This window comes from Bactrocera dorsalis, chromosome 2 (assembly GCF_023373825.1).
Source record: "Bactrocera dorsalis isolate Fly_Bdor chromosome 2, ASM2337382v1, whole genome shotgun sequence".
Taxonomy (NCBI): Eukaryota; Metazoa; Arthropoda; class Insecta; order Diptera; family Tephritidae; genus Bactrocera; species Bactrocera dorsalis.
In genome coordinates, this window is record NC_064304.1 from 16988547 (window position 1) to 16994546 (window position 6000).

Consider the following 6000-nt stretch of genomic DNA (forward strand, 5'->3'; position numbering starts at 1 on the left):
TTCAGCAACTTCAAACGATCACTCCGTGGAAACCGTTTTGACTCAATTGAAGACATTAAATTGAATCGCTACGCGCATTGAAGGCTATTTCAGAAAATGACTTAACAACCATTTCGAGGATTGGAAAGAAACGTTGGCACAAGTGTATTGGGGCCATGGCTTATTAGTTTGAGGAGGGGCGACATGGATTTTGAAGAATAAATTAAGAATTCTAAAATTATGAGCAAAGTCTTACAATTTTTTTCTCATAGTAGTATAAGAGTTTTCCATACAATCGATCACTTTGAATGGCAGTTACATCCTACAATATTCCGATATTGGTGTTTCCTATAAATGAGCGGCTTCCTTGGGAAAAAAGAGAGTTACTAAATATTCGATGGATATCTTAAAAACTAAGCGTATAGACAGACGGGCCTGGGTAAATCTTATACATATTCTTTATAGGGTCTCTGGCGTTTCCTTTTGGGTATAAATTCCTTTAATATAGGGTATAAATACAGAACCAATCTTAGCATCTATGTACAAGACGTCCCAAAATTAACTCAATACATAAATTTGTCCTTCTTTAGATGAAATCATATATCGTCTTTGATAACTGCGGAGAGTTACACATTATTTCAATCATAAGTGACACTCCGCGAAAAAAGGACTTTGAGTTGCAAATACAAAATTCTTCTCCCCAAAATTCTATTCTGGATCCGCCCCTGTATGTATATATATATGCAAGCAATGTACAAACAAGTTATTCACAAAAGCACAATATCCACTCACCTTCAAAATGACCTAAACAATCACGTCTAAGCTGCCGCGCTATTATTGTGTAAACAATGCAAAACTCCAGCTCTCTAGATCTGATCCGCTTTGAGGCCATCTAATACCGACATTTACAAACTAACATTGCACAATTACCGCAATTCGATAAATTTCAGTAGGAGTTAATCTGCATTGGGGATGAGCACATACACAAACAAAGCATATAAATTCCGCACAATCAACAGATACAACTGAAATACGCTTACTATAAATAGCCAATAAGCGCGGACCAACACTGACACATGGTAAATGCCGTACATATTATATATAATACTTTGTAGTATTAAGGTGGATCCACTGAGGTGTAAAAAGGTTAATATATCGTTTAAAATGAGTAATACTTGCAGAAACAGCCACCTAAGTGTATTGAAAAAGGCGTAACTTGCGAGTAAACAAGAGAAAGGGAGGCATTGGTATATAAACAGAGTGCTCCAAATTCCTATTGAGAGGAATGACGATTTATATAGGGCTGCTAGAATGTAACCAATTCACTAACAATAAAAATAGGTCAGCTCGCAGAGGTAATGCTACTGAAATACAAGATATACAAGGTGCGTTCCAAAGTAAACAAAACTTTTTGAGTCTAGCGCCCCTGGTGGCGCCATCTATATGTCGATTGGTGCGTTAGAATCTGCTATCTTTGTCGATTTTCTAGTAAGAATTTCATGACATTTCATTGATTGGAAGTGAAGTTATTGTGTTTTAAGTGTCAGTATGTTTGTGTTATCGGTGCGTGTGTGACCTTCGAATAAAGAACCAACAACAAATTTTATTTTAAAATTGGTAAAACTTTTACCGATACGTTTCAATTGATGAAACACGTTTATGGCGATGATTGTCTATCGCGTAGCAGAGTAGTTTCAACGTTTTCAAAGTGGTCGTGAGGACATACAAGTAAATGGCGATCAACATGTGGGCCAATCAAAATCCTTGATCACCGGAAATTCCATCGAATCTGTGCGTGAATTTATCAAAAATCAGCCGAAATCATCATTGAAATTCATGGAAACGGAATTAAACATCTCCAAAACATCGATTTATCGCATTTTGACCGAACATTTGGGTTTACGAAAGGTGTGTGCACGGTTTGTTCCGCATAAATTGACTGACGACCAAAAATTGCTCAGAATCTAACATTTGAAGAGTGCTGAGTGGAAGGCACCGGACGACCCGAAACCCGAAAAATCGTACATGGAGAAATGAAAAGTGAAGACAGTGCTGATTTGTTTTTATCATTCCAAGGGTATTGTTCACAAAGCTATTCGCAAGACATAAGCCCAGTGGAACTTAGGGTCTTCATAGACGTGATATTTGACCGGAATACATTATGAAAAAAAAAAATACCCGGAAATTGTAAATAAAAAGCAAAATTCATCGATATTTATGCCAACGATTTTTCTAGCATATTATTTTCCACTAAGAAGTGGACCGCCTCTAATAATGCAAATAGAGTTTACCTGCCGTCGCATGCATAAGTATAAATATTAACATAACAATGCGAAATACTTATATAAATTGCTTGGTGAAAACACACTCACACACAAATGTATGTGTGCGTGTCGAAAACCATTCGCATGTTGATGAGCACCGAATTGGGGGTGATCAAATGGCTTATCGACGTTCGTCACTACCAGCACGAAATTCTGTTGAAATCGCTTTATGCAATTGTGCTGAGGTTACAAATGTGTATGTGTGTATAATTTTAGGCCGCCACAAAACATTGACTACGCCTGCGCGCTCGCATTGACACCGGTTGCTCGTTGTAACCTGCTTGTACTTTGCGACAAAATCAGTTAATTTAAACGTCACACACACATGTACGCATGCCCATATCTATGATTGCGAACATGAAAATATATGTATATGTACTTTATATATATAATATACTTAATATGTATTAACCCAATTCCTTGAATTTGTACGCTGGTGTGTTGTGTGGAATTCCTGTGCAGGTGTGAGTGTAATATATACTTTTTAGAGAAACTGTGGCAGCATTGTGACCCAAAAACCTTAAAAATATAAATATAATAGAGGTACATTTTTCTAACAGTCTTTCTTTAACAGATAGCGCTTGGGTAGTGTCAAGCTGTCATTTTATTTTTAGTCAGTATTGTTTGGTACTTCATCATGGAAAGACTTATTACTGAAAAACGTTTACAAATTTTTCAATTTTATAATGCACGCTTTACAAATAATGCATTTCGCGCGCTTCGCTTAAATTATGGTCAACATAATCGGCCTACTGAGCGTACTATTCGTAACACAATCACTCATCGTGAGACCCAGCATTCGTTATTGGATAATATTCGACCGAATAGACTACGTCCAGCACGCAGTAAAGAAAATATAGCAGTCATAGCTGAGAATGTACACGAAGAGCATGAAGAGTCGATTCGCAGCAACTCGAAGTGACGTATGGAATGACTGGACGCATTTTATGTCGAGATCTTAAACTGAAAGCGTACAAAATACAACTTGTGCAAGAACCCATGCTGCTCGACCTTCTCAAGCAATTTCGCATCTATGGGCTCTTGAAAAGTTCCAAGAAAATCCCACGTTTTTGAACCAAATTTTGTTCAGCGACGTGAACCATTGGCAAAATTGCCGCATTTGGGACGAAGAGCAAGCTGAAGAGATTCAAGTGGTGCCATTTCACTCAGAAGAAACAACGGTTTGTAGATCGGTGGAAACATCGGTTCATAATTCTTCAAAAATGATCCCGACGACATTTGGTTTCAATAAGACGGCGCCACTTTCCACACATCGCACCAATCAATGGATTTAATAAGAGAACCCTTCGGTGAGCAGGCAATTTCATGTCTTGGGCCGGTCGATTGACCACCAAAATCATGTGATATCACACCGTTACACTTTTTCCTATGTAGATATATAAAGACTAAAGATTAGGCGGATGAGCCCGCTTCGATTCAGGCCTTGGAGCAAAACATTACGGGTACCATTCGCCAGTTACCAATCGATATACTCGAACGAGTAATCGAGAATTGAATGGATCGACCATCTGAGACATGGCGGCGGCCTACATTTGAAGGAGATAATCTTCAAAAAAGAAATGCCACGGAATGTTATTTCTTATGATAATTAATTTTGAAGTTTATTGGGTTTCTTCTTTAAACAAAAATAGGGAACCTCGATATGTATCATCTCTTAATTATACAAAAATTTCAATCAGAAAACGGTACTCAACGCCGTTCCGTTAATAAATATTTCGTGAAGAAAATGACCTGCGCCACCTGCCAATACGAGATCATGACGACATATTTTTCCGCAGGCAACAAAGAATTACGAGTCCCCGTTGGGTAGGCTACTGAAGCTTCGATGGTAGCGCGTGGGGCCGTCAAATAATTAAAACTTCATATATGACACTCCGATGATATAAAAGGATCTGGTATTAACAACTAGGAGTTTTGGGAATCACAAAGGACCAGCTTTCCAATTTCCAAGCGTCACCTTTGGTGCGAAGATTGGCTCTACGACTAAATGCAATCCAACCTAACCTAAATATCGAAGAAACTTTTCTCAACCACCAGCTTGAGTTTAAGCTAACTTAACTTTACACAACACTGCATTAAACTGTCTTCAGCCGCACTCTTCGAGCAATTTATCAACTCATAACCGAAACTTAATTTCTCTAGTATGTCCTGTGGAAAATATTATATAATAAACTGGTATAAAATAAATTTCCAATTTACTGTTGCATATTTTCCGCATTGTTGTTAACAGAAATTTTCCGCTATATTTGACACATACAAATATGTCAACTTACATATGTATGCATTTGCCACAACAACGGCAACACTCACCACAAAGCGCACCGCATTCGCCACAAAAATACAAAAACAAAACACAAAAGATAAAAAAAAAACAAAAAAAAAAATAAGGCAATCCGCTATATTAACTTGACACAATGACATTAATAACAATGGTGAAAACTGACATAAATACTCGACTGTGCGGCGCGCGAGTGACCAGTGTGACTGGCAATATTGTGCACATCATCCGCAGCAGCTGAAGCAGTAATTTCCAACAAAAGCAACAACAATAAAGATGGTCAAAAAAGCGAACAACAACAAAGCAAGTGACAGGAGCAGCAGCGACCGCAGCTTCCAAAGCAAAGTGACAATGACCGACACAAGAAATCGGACGGAGCAGTAATCAAGACAAGAATGGGGTGATCGTAATGACAGTAACAAGTACATAAACAACAACAACAACACGTAACGATGACAGTGGAGTGAATTTGATATGACAGCAGCAATGTCGCGCTTATTAGTTGCGTGAATGTTGAAAGTTTTTAATTGAATTATGTTCTCACAGCGACTAGCAGACGATGAACAACGACGAAGCACGGCGAAAGACACACGGACCAATGTGGGGGCATGCTAGCGAGCTCGTGGCTGGTGTATCAGTTGTTTTGCAACAATTTGCTCGAGTTGGTGCTGCTCTTTCATGTAGTTGTCCAGCTGCCAGCTCAATCAGCGTTGATGAAGCGCAAAAGTTTCGGTGAGAAAACTAAAAAGTATCGGATAAGTGTCTAAGCTTTGGCGCTGGTAAACAGTTTTATACCCAGCGAATGTTGTTTCTTGATCAAAATTGAAATGTGAGGTTAAGATCCATACGCACTCCTTTGGTATCAGCTGGGAGTTTACGTTGTTGGTTAGTTACTCATATAACCACATACAATACAAAATATTCGAGAATCTTCAGTAGTTTCTTGGTTTTACTAAAGTAACGTTTTCCAAATACCTAGTGCTTCTTTTAGTGTAAAAGCTTACTGCTTGCTTTGTATAGACAGAAATCAGCAAGCTATAACGGTGTTTTCAAGAAGAGCGCCCCTTTTGGAAAATTAATAAAATTCTGTATTCCTGTAAAAGTACATTCGATGTTTTTATGTGTGGAACTCGATTTCTTTTACATGGTCAGAATGGGCACTCTTGGAAAAGTCCACTGAACCCAGTCGACGGTTTTCAAGCATAAATCGGCCGATACTTCTGCAATTTCACGTTATTCGTACGAAGTTCATTAAACGTTGCTGGCTAGTTGGCATAAGCCATAGACCAGACGTAGTCCCACAGGAAATACTCTAACGGCATCAAATCGTTGGGTCCACATATTGTTCAAGTCCATATCATCCAATTCGGGCCAAAAATGTTCGGCTATCATTGAACG